The sequence below is a fragment of the Amphiprion ocellaris genome, chromosome 22, assembly GCF_022539595.1.
Source record: "Amphiprion ocellaris isolate individual 3 ecotype Okinawa chromosome 22, ASM2253959v1, whole genome shotgun sequence".
Lineage (NCBI taxonomy): Eukaryota > Metazoa > Chordata > Actinopteri > Pomacentridae > Amphiprion > Amphiprion ocellaris.
In genome coordinates, this window is record NC_072787.1 from 19,120,079 (window position 1) to 19,133,607 (window position 13,529).

The 13,529-nt window shown below is 37.3% G+C and overlaps 1 long non-coding RNA gene across 1 annotated transcript; it reads right to left on the minus strand.

Annotated features, from left to right (window-relative positions):
- Positions 1 to 1,666: 1,666 nt before the first annotated feature.
- On the minus strand, positions 1,667 to 10,557 carry LOC129348009 (uncharacterized). The gene is made up of 4 exons (XR_008600417.1): positions 10,312 to 10,557; positions 9,024 to 9,172; positions 6,749 to 7,034; positions 1,667 to 2,246 (listed from the first exon to the last, which is right to left on the minus strand). It is a non-coding gene; the product is annotated as an uncharacterized LOC129348009 (long non-coding RNA).
- Positions 10,558 to 13,529: the final 2,972 nt, after the last annotated feature.

Here is a 13,529-nt window from a genome sequence, read left to right on the forward strand (position 1 = left end):
TGAATTCATGGATGAATCATCTGGCACTAGAGAAGAAGACCATCAAACATCCATGTCAGCTGATGGAGGTCCAAGAGTCTCACCAAACAAACAACCTACAGAGTGAAGACCTCGAATCTGATTGGACGGCCTCCTATTCAGCCACATGTGTGAACAAATGCCTCTAAGCTGATTTGTTTTCTAAAATAAATCTAGTTTGAGTTCTAATCTATGCCTGTGTGTTTGCGTCTTTACACGGCTGTTAACAGTTTAGCTGGCCTCCTGTCTGTGGGTGTTTGAGTGCTGAGAGGTTTGTGGATGCATGTGAACGTGTCTGTGTTGAAACAGCAGCTTTGGACTCAGTAATGCTGGGAAAAACCAAGAGCTCCTTTATTTGTGACTTCCACTAAAAAAATTGATGAAAATAAGTTTGCCAGGTTTCTGACTGAGAAGATTATTAAGTCATGAAAATAACTGTTTAAATATTCCTTTAAACAACCCTTTTAGGTCTACGTTTCCTTTACACTGACTTCTTGGTATTTTGGGTGGAATATACCATTAAGCCCAATGTTCAAGGATTCTTCTGGGAATATACCATTAAACCAACCTTTTAGGTAAATGTTCCAGGACGTTGGGTAGAATATACCATCAGATAAACCTTTTAGGTCTACATTGGAAGATTTTAGAATAGAATATTACTCCAAACCATCCTTTAGGTCTACATTTAAGGTGGAATACTCCTTTACACCAAGATTTTTTGGTCTACATTGAAAGATTTAAGGTGGAATATTCCTTTAAATCAACCTAAATTTCATGTTTTGATCATTAACAAGTGAGAAACCTCAATCCAGACTCATAATGACGTTTGAGATTTATGCTGCTGTTATTTGTTTAGTCCAGACTAAATGACAGAAATCCACAACTGTAATTTTATTTCAGGACTCGGTTATTAAATGTCAAAACAATCCATGTGACTCTAAAAACTCAACAGCTTTACAAACTCTAAGATTAAACTCTCCACAAGGATCCAAAATAAGTTGGACTTCTACATGAGAGCTTTAATTATTCTTCATCTACTTCCTGAAAAGTTTGGTCAGTAAAAAAGACAAAAACTAATATTTTCAGCTGAACTAAAGACGGACTTTGTGATTTTTTTGCTCACATGTTGTGTTGTTGTAAACTTCCTCTTTCAAATAAATAGCCTCCTAACCTCCTGGAAACCAGCGTTTGTCCTGTTTTTGTGTTGCTCCTCGGCGACCCTAGACAGCCGGGTCGTAATGTTTTTTGAGCAACACACCATACTATGACGTTTTTACAATGATGATTCTACTATGGAACCAGTTTGACATGTTCAGGTGTTCTTTGTGTGAAAACTCAGAGATTTCAGGGATCAGAAGGTGGTTTTCAACTTTCTTTGTTAACTTTCTGCCTCAACTTTAAACTAAATTTACTTCACTAAGCCAGCCCTCTGGACTTCCAGTAAGCTGTGTTCCTATTGGCTGTCCAGGTGGCTGCTTGGTGTTATCAGGAACACCTGAGCAGCTCAGTGTCTTCCTGCTTTATTTAGCTGCAGACAAACATTTCCTCTGCTTCACCACTGAACTGGGTTTGGCTTCGTTGCTTTAGTTTGTTCTTTAGGCGTTGGCTTGCAGCTTCCAGCAGTAAAATTGTCTTTAATGTCTTTCTTGGTGTGTTTTAGGGCTTTGTACCAGATAGTTGTCTTGGTAAATGTGGTTCTTTAGCCACAGTTAGCACATGGTGCTAATGTGTGCAGTGATTAGTGGATTTGATGCAGCTGAGTTGTGTCTTTATCTTGGCTGTAGTGAGTCTTTAGAGGTTTTTGGTCAGACACATTCTGTATTCTTGTTTGAGAACCAACGTTGGTTGTCCAGAAGGTAAGAGTTCCTGTCCTGATTCTCTGTTCTCAGAGGTTCTCTGGTAGGCTGCAGGAGACTTTAGTGTTTGGGTTGTGCTAGTTTGGTTTATGTATGGTTTCATTTGGACGACTATCTTGAGGCCCCTCCATGTGGTTTAGTGAGGTTTTCTGGAACAGTTCTACAAAGCAACCTGCAGCAGAAGACACTTTGAGAGTTTTTAGGAAGTTCTGGAGAGCAGACTTTAGAGCAGCAGAAACATTTGTCAGCAGTTTGAGCAGGAGAAGGTGAGCTTCAGAGTAGAAATGAGGAGATGGAAACCTTCTTGACCCGTGTGGTGAGGTCCTGTACCAAGAGTTTGAGCAGGTTGTGAAGAGTCTGTAGTTCTTTGGTCTGAAAGCACAAGAAGAGTCGACTCATTAAAGGAGAAAACAGGAGATATTGTTGGTTCTTCTGTTGCTCTGCAGTTTCCAGTTTCCTTAGACTGAATATCAAGTTCATATTTTAAATGATTTCCCATGTGAGCCCAAGAAGACTTCAATAAACTCCCTCCATCCCCGGGACACATGTTTTATTATGTTAAATCTTTTTTTTTTTCTTTTTAAAGGTTTTTGAGTTTTAATCATAGCTTTAGCATAGTTTTTTTCTCTTTGCTTGTTTAGTTTTGTGATCTGTGTAAAAGGTGCTAAACAAATAAAGCTGAATGGATAAACTGAATAATTGACTAACTCATGACTGTGACAACAGAAGTATTTTCATTGTGATTTAAGGGTTTGTTTCATTTCTAAGGTTGAGGTTAAAATCTTGACAGAAAAAAAAGATTAAAGAAATAAACTACATTAAAAAAGCAATTAAATCAAAGGAAAAAAATATTCAATACAACAAAACTTTTAAAAAGAAATTTAAACATTAAATACAATTACATTATATTAAACAGACAAAATATTTAATTAAATAATTAAACAGAAGATATAAACATGAAATTAAACAATTTTTTTTACACAAAAATATGAAACATTAAAGATAAAATATTTTCGATAATTAAACATTTAAAAAATACAATTAAACAAGAAGAATATTAAATAGTTTTTTAAAAATACAAAACATTTAATTAGATTATTAAACCTTTAAAAATACAAAACTGAATTAAAAAATTAAATGTTTAATTAGAAAATTAAATCTTAAAGACAATAAAACTTTGAATAGGAATTAAACAGAAAATACAATGAAGGATTTAAAAAGAAATTCAAACATTAAAAGGTGGTAAAACATTTAAAAAGAAAAACCTTAAATATTTAATCAAAAAATTAAACATTGGGAAAGAAAAGGAAATTTTTCAAACAAGCCAATAAAACATTTGAAAAAACAATAATTAAACATTAAAAAGACAAAACATTTGGAAATCAAATCAGACATTAGAAAAGAATAAAAGGTGAGAAAAGAGCAGAACTAAACATTTAAGAAGAATCAAACTAAAGACAAAACATTTGAAAAGACACCAGTTAGACTTTAGAAGATCAAATTAACAGAAGAGACAATAAAAGGATCAAAAGAGCAAAAACAGATAAAGGCCTGAAAGTGTTTTCTAGTCTGAAATGAAAACAAGTTGTTTCTTCAAACATTTCCTCTTTCTATGTTCTTGGTTTGATTGTGGACAGATTTATTAAGTGCTCATTTCAGAAAACTGCTTTCCAGATAAAGTCTACTAGTAGTTGAAGTCATTGATCAAACTAATGTTATCTTCTGATCTCCACAAACTTTACTGTTCAGTGAAGAGAATCAAAGTATGTTGAGGATTTCTAAAAAACCCACAGGTTAAGGTCTGAGAAGAACTCAGATGGATGATCTAAATGTGAAATCAAGACTCATGGTCACAAGTTTTAAGGCTTCTGTTAACCAGAAAGTTCAAACTAACGGAGAAGTACTGAGAAACTTTTAAAACTTCAGTCCTCAGACTGTCTAAAGGTTCAAACTAACAGAGAACTACTCAAGATCTTTAAGGTTTTCAGTCCTCAGACTGTCTAAAGGTTCAAACTAAAAGATAACTACTCAAGAACTTTCAAGATTTCAGCCCTCAGACTGTCGAAAAGCTCAAACTAACAGAGAACTGCTCAGGAACTGAGAAGATATCAGTCCTTGGACTGTGTGAAAGTTCAATCTAACAGAGAACTACTGTGGGACTTAGAAAATTTCAGCCATCAGACTGTGTGAAAGCTCAGGTCCTGAGGACTCGGGAGGTGTGGAGGCTTTGGAAAGTCTTGGAACTGAGGGTTCCACCCTCCAGCACAAAGGCTGAAGTCCAACCTCCTGAGAAAAACGGTCGAGTCGAGACTCAAGTTAAAAAAAAAATTCGAAAACGACAAAAAATAGATGATAAATGCGCAAAAAAAAGAAGAATTAGTATCTGAGCGAGTAGCTCAGGGGGATAAGAAGAGAGACTCCCAAGCGGAGGGTCGCAGGTTCGAGACCCGCCAGCGGCAGTTTTCTTTGTTTGTCTTTGTCAGGATTTTGAGAAAACTTAAGAAGTGTCTGGTCTTGAACCAGCGACCTGCAACTCCATAGGCAAATCCTTAACTCACTGAGCTACAGATCAGATAAAATAACATAATTTCGTCGTCCCTTTGTCATTGTAGCTGCTGAAGTCACCACATGGGTGGAGCCAAGGCGGAGTCTGGGTGGAGTCAGGGCGGAGAGTAGGCGGGGAGGTGGGTGGCGGCCTCCCCCCTCTACTCCCCCACCTCCCCACACCGCCCACCACACCTTCCCCCGCCCAACGAGTTCTTCGAGTCTCCACGAGTTCTTCGAGTCTCGACGGGTTTTCCCGAGTTTCTGGAGTTTCCACCAGGTCGGAGGCAGAACAAGTTGTCATGAAGAGGTGTTGAAGTCGGCCAGGATGGACTGACTTTTTACAGCGACTAGAAGGGAGACCACTAGAAGAGCAGGTCTTTAACCACCATCCATGAAATCCATGGAGTCGCTCCAGAGAAATGAAGGGAGGTCAACTTTTATCAACCTCCATCCAGATGTTCAACTTCATATCTTTACTTGGAGATTTTTAGCACCACAAACCTTTAGTATCACACTTTATTATCCTTTATTAGGACTTTAATGGAATCCACCAGATTTAGTTTTTGTTGACAAACTTTATTCTTGTCGTCGTGGGACTGCAGTATTTAAAACTGTTCCTTCTATTTGACCTCATGTTTATTAGTTTTAGTGGAGAAAGTTATTTTGTCGATTAGTCTCTTAAAAATCAAATATTAAACTGGATTAGTCAAGAGGTTTAAATTTCTTCCTGTCATATTTTAAATGACAAAAAAATCTAAAAATAAAGTGTCTTGAGACAATTTGACCTGTAATTGGTGTTATATAATTAAAATTGAATTAAAGTTGTATGTATCTTGTAATGTTGGAGTAATTCAGACATATATGTTGGAAAACACATTTTCTTTGTCCATTAATCTGTTGATTGTTTTCTCCAGTAATTCACTTTTTTTTTGGTTTATAAAATGTCAAACCCAAATATATTCAGTTTACTGGCATAAAAACCAAAAAGATTGACATTCATGATGCAGGAATCAGGCAGTTTTTCACTTTTTATCTTAGTTTAGTCAGAAAGATAGTTGATAATGTGTGAATTGTTGCAGTTTGTGAGCCGTAGAAGGTTTTAATCTTTGGGGCCGAGTGTCAAAAAACATTTAGAAACCAACATCAACAAAACACTCAAAGATCTGAACATCATTTGCATGACAGTGTCAAATTAAAGGACATTTATTTCCAATGTAAATGTGTGATATTCATCCTCTGGAGCTTTCTCTTCACATCGTCTTCCACCTGGACTGGTTTGGTCGGGAGCATGTGCAACAAACATTTGAAAAACTGCACTTTAACATCAATGAATGACATTGAAGTTTAATTTCTACATAAACGAGACTGAGTCTGGATGTGCTGCTCTGTCATTAACTCCTAAGTTTAGGGACAGTTCAAACAAAAGAGGACAGTTCAGGTAAGACTTGAGAATGAGCTTATTTTGAACAAACATCTCAGACTTTCTGAGCTTCAGCACCTACAGCAAGATATTTTAACAACAAGCAACTCAAGAGATCCAGAAGTTGGAGACAGTTAGCTTTAGCTGAGCCAAAGAACATGTGGGACGCTAACCTAGCAAACATTCAGACTTTTCTCTGTGAATTCTGAGAAATAATTTACTATTTAATGACAGAGCTACACATCTTAACTCAGTCTCATTAAAACAGACTCTAATTCAGTGTCATCCATCCATATTAAAGTGCAGTTACCCAAAATGTTTGTTGCATGAGCTCCAACAAAACCTGTCCAGGTAGAAGGCCACTTTGACAAACAGGAAGTGGACGATTCCAAGCAGATTTATAGAAGGGGGAACCGGACTGTACTAAGTGTGGTCGAGCATAGAGGGGTGTTTTGTGGGTTTTTAAGGCTGATAATGATTATTAGTGAGACATTTGGAGTAGATATTCATTTGCAGGAAATGAAAGTATTTAAAATCTTGGATTTAAACTTAGAAGAACACAAACTCTAACAGAAAACTTTGTCGATACGTTTCTGTTTTGTTTACAGATGTTAAGTTAAAGGAGTTTTATTCGTGACATATAACCAATCAAATCACTCCAGAAGACAGAGCGACCACAGGTAGATAAAGGTTCAGAGCCAAAGTAGCACCATTTTTAAATGTATTTATTACCGTAAATCAGTAAAAAGTAACATACTGATAATCAGTAAATCAGTCAGCCCACAATAACTACAATTCTACAATTTATGTCTTTTTCCTTTGACTTGTTATTTGTACAATATACGATGTATATTATACTGTTTTTTCATACCAAAGGCTATACTATGATGTTTTCTAAGAGACATACCATGCTACTCTGTTTGCACTCCTCCTCTGTTGTTTTCTGGATTGTACTCAGCTGCATGCCTTCGTCCACCCGGCCTCCGTTGACTCGTCCCGCCTGCCGTCTCTGGAGCTGAAGCTGGATTGGAACAGACCAAAGTACAGTCCAATCACAATGTCAGCTGCCTCTCAAAAGGCTCCTTCATCTGGCAGGTGGCGGCACTTCTTCTGAGGGGAAGCTGAGCTGGCCCGGCAGAACTTTGGAGATGTGTTCCAGTGGTTGGTGGATGTGTAGGGAGATAGAGAGGGACCTGTGAATTGTTCAGAAAGGAAAACAGGAAACCCATTGGTAGTTTTAGTTTAGGGTGCTACTGCGGTGTGTTTTTGGGCTTGAAGAGGTGAACAGGAAGAGTTTTTTTTTTTGTATTGATTATCTTTTACTTTGTTCCTGGTTGGAATGCCCATCAATGTCAACATGAAGTTCACTTTTAGTTCTGTTTATTTATTTTTATTTTACTAACATCCATTTGCTTTTAACCCCCTCACATGTTGTGTTGTTGTAAACTTACTCTGCCAAATAAATACTCGTCTAACCCTCTGGAAACCAGCGTTTGGACTGTTTTGGTGTTGCTCCTCACCTACTTCAGACAGCTGGGACAAAACAACCTTTTGTGGACTAAAGGCTATACTATGACATTTTTTGGGCGACACGCTACACTATGACGTTTTTAGAGCGACATGCTATACTATGACGTTTTTAGAGCGACATGCTATACTATGACGTTTTTAGAGCGACATGCTACACTATGACGTTTTTAGAGCGACATGCTATACTATGACGTTTTTAGAGCGACATGCTATACTATGACGTTTTTAGAGCGACATGCTATACTATGACGCTTTTAGAGCGACATGCTATACTATGACGTTTTTAGAGCGACATGCTATACTATGACGTTTTTAGAGCGACATGCTATACTATGATGTTTTAAGAGTGACATGCTATATGATGACGTTTTTTTGGGCGACATGCTATGCTATGATGTTTTCTGAACGACATGCTATACTATGACGTTTTTTGGGCGACATGCTATACTATGATGTTTTTAGAGCGAGATGCTATACTATGACGTTTTTTTGGGCGGCATGCTATACTATGACGTTTTTACAGTGACATGCTATACTATGACGTTTTTAGAGCGAGATGCTATACTCGGATGTTTTTAGAGCGACATGCTATACTATGACGCTTTTTGAAGGACATGCTATACTATGACGTTTTTTGGGCGGCATGCTGTACTATGATGTTTTTAGAGCGACATGCTATACTATGATGTTTTCTGAACGACATGCTATACTATGATGTTTTCTGAACGACATGCTATACTATGACGTTTTTTGGGCGGCATGCTGTACTATGATGTTTTTAGAGCGAGATGCTATACTATGACGTTTTTTTGGGCGGCATGCTATACTATGACGTTTTTACAGTGACATGCTATACTATGACGTTTTTAGAGCGAGATGCTATACTCGGATGTTTTTAGAGCGACATGCTATACTATGACGCTTTTTGAAGGACATGCTATACTATGACGTTTTTTGGGCGGCATGCTGTACTATGATGTTTTTAGAGCGACATGCTATACTATGATGTTTTCTGAACGACATGCTATACTATGATGTTTTCTGAACGACATGCTATACTATGACGTTTTTTGGGCGGCATGCTGTACTATGATGTTTTTAGAGCGAGATGCTATACTATGATGTTTTTAGAGCGACATTCTATACTGCAGGCTTTTTAAATTGACATATTACTATGACATTTTTTTTAGTTTTTTTGTTGTTTTTAGCAACATGAGAATTTGAACAGTTTTAAAAATTACTATACTTTTACTTGTGCAATGAAATATTATTCTATGGCATTTTTTAGATGACATATACTCTGATGTTTTCTTGAATAACACTATTTTGACAATATACTGCAGTATGACATTTTTTGAACCACATATCATAGATGACAATTTTAGGCAACATCCTATCATCTTGTGCTTTTTGAACCACATAATAATCTATGGGGTTTTTTTCGCCGACATACCACACTATGAACTACAGGCCATGCTATGTTATTCTTGAAAAGTATACTATACTTTGACATTTTCCTGAACTACATCCTATACTATGGCGTTATACACAGAGTGCTTTGGTTACATGTTGATTTATAATGTAGATTTTTTTCTGTTTTGTTTTTTGACAGGATTACCACAGACCTGACCGTGAACACCGTTGACACCCACCTGAGGGAGACGCTGCCTAAGATCTCAAGGCTGCTTGGTCGTGGTCTTTCTGGTCCTGCTCCAGAACGCCTTCATCAACTACATCTTCTTTTGAAGAGGCCCTCAGATGCTGCAATCTCTGACCTTAAGGAGGAACTGCTACTTTCACTCTGTAACGAGACAGCGGTTATTTTAAAGACCCAGCTCCTGGCGCGCTTTGAGTCAAAGTTTAACACCATCAAAACGGAACTACAGACAGTTAAATCTGAGCTGTCGGTCAGTATTTCAAACATCAAGTCCGACCCGGCTGCCCTAAAGCACGCTGTGAGTGAAACGGAAACTTCACTCTCCACATCACCGACGACATCGTCACACTCCAAAGCAGAGCACCTGTCTGCTGAACTTTTAAAAGTGGACAATAAATGTGAAGAATGTGAGCAGTAGCAGACTGTGAGCAGCGGAACAGATGTGATCAGAAAGAAGTCATTTTCTTTTTTCTTTCTTTCTGGTTGACTTGATGCTTTCAGATGCAGATGGAGCTTATTCTGATCTTTCAGGATAAAAAAACTGCTTTTCTTTCACAGACTTTTCAGGAAATTATTCTCTCAGGTTTTCTCTGCTATTTATATTTTTATTATCTGTGATTATTTCATTATTTCTTTATTGTAAAAATAAAGTTTGAGGTATAAAGACTCATTTAGTTATTTTAATCCTGAAATCTTTGATGTAGCAGAACTAAACTTCCATTTTCCTTCTTGTGCTTCTGATACTAGAACTAAACGTATCTTCAACACGGAACATCTGGTTTTAATGAATCAGCAGCAACATCACAACAACAAATGAGACAATTTTCAACAAATTAATAAAACTGATGTCATTTAAAACTAACAGTCTGTTTTAGTGTCAAATTAAAGCTCATTACTGACAACTAGAACATTAACGTTACTGTTTTAATCACATTTAAGTTTCCTGAACGTTACATTAACGTCAACCAGCCACAGTTTTATTAACTAAATGCACTACATTGCACTAACACAACTCACTTCAACTGTTTACATGAAACTCAACACAAACATCGTTAGCTTAATGCTACGTTAGCTTTAATCAGGTTACGACTAAGTAGCTAGCTCGGTTAGCATCGCTAACATTAAAGCTAATATTTACTATGCTAACTTTCTTCTCTGGTCAACACACACTGAAACAAACTCCACCAACATCTGGAGTGCATGGCACACATTATATCTGACACTAAAGCTGCATATAAAGTGCATTAAAAGCGGCACCGATACGAAAATAAACATTTACTTACCGAACTATCAGAGTCCTTTCAGTGTCTGCTGGTAGAATCAGCCGAAGGTAGAAAACTGGTTAAAACAAGCCAACGGGCAGGAAAACTGTCTGTGGAAAATGTTCTGCTGATGCACCGATAAATAAACCAACAGTTATTATATCAGAATTAATCCAAACGAGGAGAGCAGAGTCTCTGTTGCCTCCTCCATAGGACCTGTCAATCATTCCAGACCGGACTGTCAATCAAGTAGCCCCGCCCCCTGTCTTCGCAAAACTTTAACGCTCTATAAAAAAAATCAATATTGATTTATTTTAGGATCGGCCACCTGATCTCTCATTTTGACCATGAAAACTAATGAAAAAAAAATGTATATACAGTCTATGCACCGTACTCTGTTTGGCTCCACACTTGCTGATGACCACTTCCGGTCTCGGAAAATGAGAAAATGGACCTTTTGTTTACTGTCTCTTATTGATTTTACTTTCTTGTTATTCTAAATATAAAATGAAAATCAAAGCATTTTTAAAATTTCGTATATCCCCCTTTGATCATGAAAAGGAAAACACCTTGTATTTCCATTTTAATTTTTGTATTTTAAAACGAAAATCAAATAACCACTGTTTTTTTGTTTTTCAATACCCGTTTCAGAACGGAAAATCCAATTGCCAAAATATACACGGACCGGTTATTTATAAGAAATTTGCTTCTTCAATCCAAAAGAAATATGAGCTTAAATGAAAAGAAAAGCCCAATTCTGTGTGGAGGTACACAAGCACACAATTGTGACTGTTTTTAACAACATTGTTTATTATGTCAAATGTAATCAAAACAACAGTAGTTACAGAAATTACAGACAGCTATGATACCGTGTGATTTTGAGTCTTATTGTGTGCTACGAAGTGTCGTGATAAGATAAAACAAGGTCACAGCTGGAAGAAAACTCCAATTCTTGTTTCTTTATATTGACGTCCTGCAACTGATGCTGGATCTGTGACTAAACACCGTTAAGCCCAGCTCATGAGAGAATAAAGAACAGCACACAGCAGTTACCTAGCTCAACAACACCACTATGCTGCTTTTCATCTTCTACAATAACATATTAATAAAAGTGGGAGTAAAAGCCATTAGTCAAGTCCAGTGAAGCCAGTGAAGACTTTGCTGCTACACAATCTCCTGTTCCTACGATCAGATTCCACTTTCTCTGACTGCATTGTGACAGTGGTTATAAAAACACTTGCAGTTTCAGGTGGCAGTGGACAACAAGCAGATGTTCCAAGAACTTGCAAAGAGCACTTCTCCACAGGGATCAGTCTAAGAATATTAAAAAATATGTCTGTAGGCATGGAGAAGTCATTGATCTCTTTAACTAAACCATCTGCTCTCATTTTGAACACTGCTGTGCAAAAGACTTTTCGGAGAGGCTTTGAAAAGCAGGGGTTTGCTCTGAGTGGTCGACACAATGAGACCATACCAGCGTAGTTGTGAATGACGGTGTGTGAGTGAAGGATTAAAACAGCCAGTGAGTCCTTAAATTTGGTGTTTGTACATGACTTGTTGGTGCATCTTTGGGTGTGCAGTGTGTTAAGTTAAGCAGATGAAAAGTTATGAATGAAACAGCTGTTAGCTAAACCCCGTTCCCATGGTTACGGTTGCTGCGATCTTACATTAGCAGGTTACAAGATAGCAAAGTGGCAAATTTATCGCCTTTCCATTAATTTTACAAATTTCCCGGTGACGGCTGACTTTGCCGGTTGAAAGAGCAACTGTCGTTGGCCGAATTTATTTGCTCTGTATAATTACAAAAAGTTTCATAAAGATATAATGCTATTGCCATGGACATAAAGTTCTGTGTATTTGCAAGTGTTTGACCTCAATAAAAACAGCAAAAAAAGAAACACAAGCTGCACTTGCTTCCTCAGATGGTAATTTTGGCACAGCACCTGCTGTCAAGCAATGGCAATGTTTGGAGTGAACATTTTTTTTAATGCAACCTGCAAGACAATAAGCTAATGCAACTTTTAATTGTTAGGTAATTACATGCCTTGCTCTGTTACTGTTTTAATTAGTAAGTTAGCCAGGCATGCTAACAGTCTCAGCTTTCATTACCACAGTCACTCAGTGTTTAATATATATTATTCCTCATGTTTTAGCTCTTGCAGCTCTGTTTATTGAGTAAAATACTACAAATGTGCCCAAATTTCAAATACTAGTGCTCTTTTTGTGCCTAGTTACGGTTGCTAAACTATGATTGGACAGTTGCAGTTAAGGGAAGGGGTTTAGCGAATGGTCGACTGTTATCAGAAGTGTATCGCAAAATCATTTCTGACAAATATACAATTTTATATGACGTTTAAAATGGCTGCTATAGCCAGTAAACCACTAGAGCTACCACTACTGGTTAAAGGCTGCTGAGTAGTGAGGTGTGGAGGCTGTGGGGAGGTTGAGGTAAATATTTAAAAAAAAATCTCACTCAGATGCTGATTAGTCTTTGGTCTCAATGTGATGACGACGTGGTGTGAATACAAACGATCCAGATGACTGTTAGGCTATTTTTTTTTCAGCGTAGAACTTAATGGATGCAATATTGCACGTTTTATATCTTTCAGTAGAGTTCCAGGATGTTGATCTTTCTTCTCCAAAATGAGTCTACAATCATTAGTGTAAAACAGGATTTTTGCCTTGAAATATTTAACAGCAGAAATGAGCGTTTGAATTCTGTGCTGATCTGTGACAGCGACGACTGGAACAATATTCACATTTAAGTAAAAAAGTAGAGAAAAAAAGGCCACTCATAAAAAATAAAAAAACGTTTTTTCAGTACCATCACTGCTATACTACAAATGTTTGCCATGAGTTACCTGAATCTGCAAATGTTTTGGCCTTGGTATGTACATTATTACGCTGACATGGATGAGCCAATCATAAGTGTTAAATGTGGACACAACCGGTAATGCTCGGCAACATAAATGGAAGAAGAAACCACACTGTAAAATCAATAAAAACTCCAATCGGACCAGTGTGTTTTCTGGCTAACACAACCTGTGTACGATACCTAAGAGTAAAATCAAGAGGAATCAACCGTGCAGAGCCAGCTCAAACATATGCACCCATAAAGCAGGTGGATATCCAGTCACTATTGTAAACTGCTCTTCTGTATGCATACACACATGAATCACTTACACTTCAGAAAATATATTCACACTCACAAGCGCCTGTCTTGTAATTTTGCATTAGTA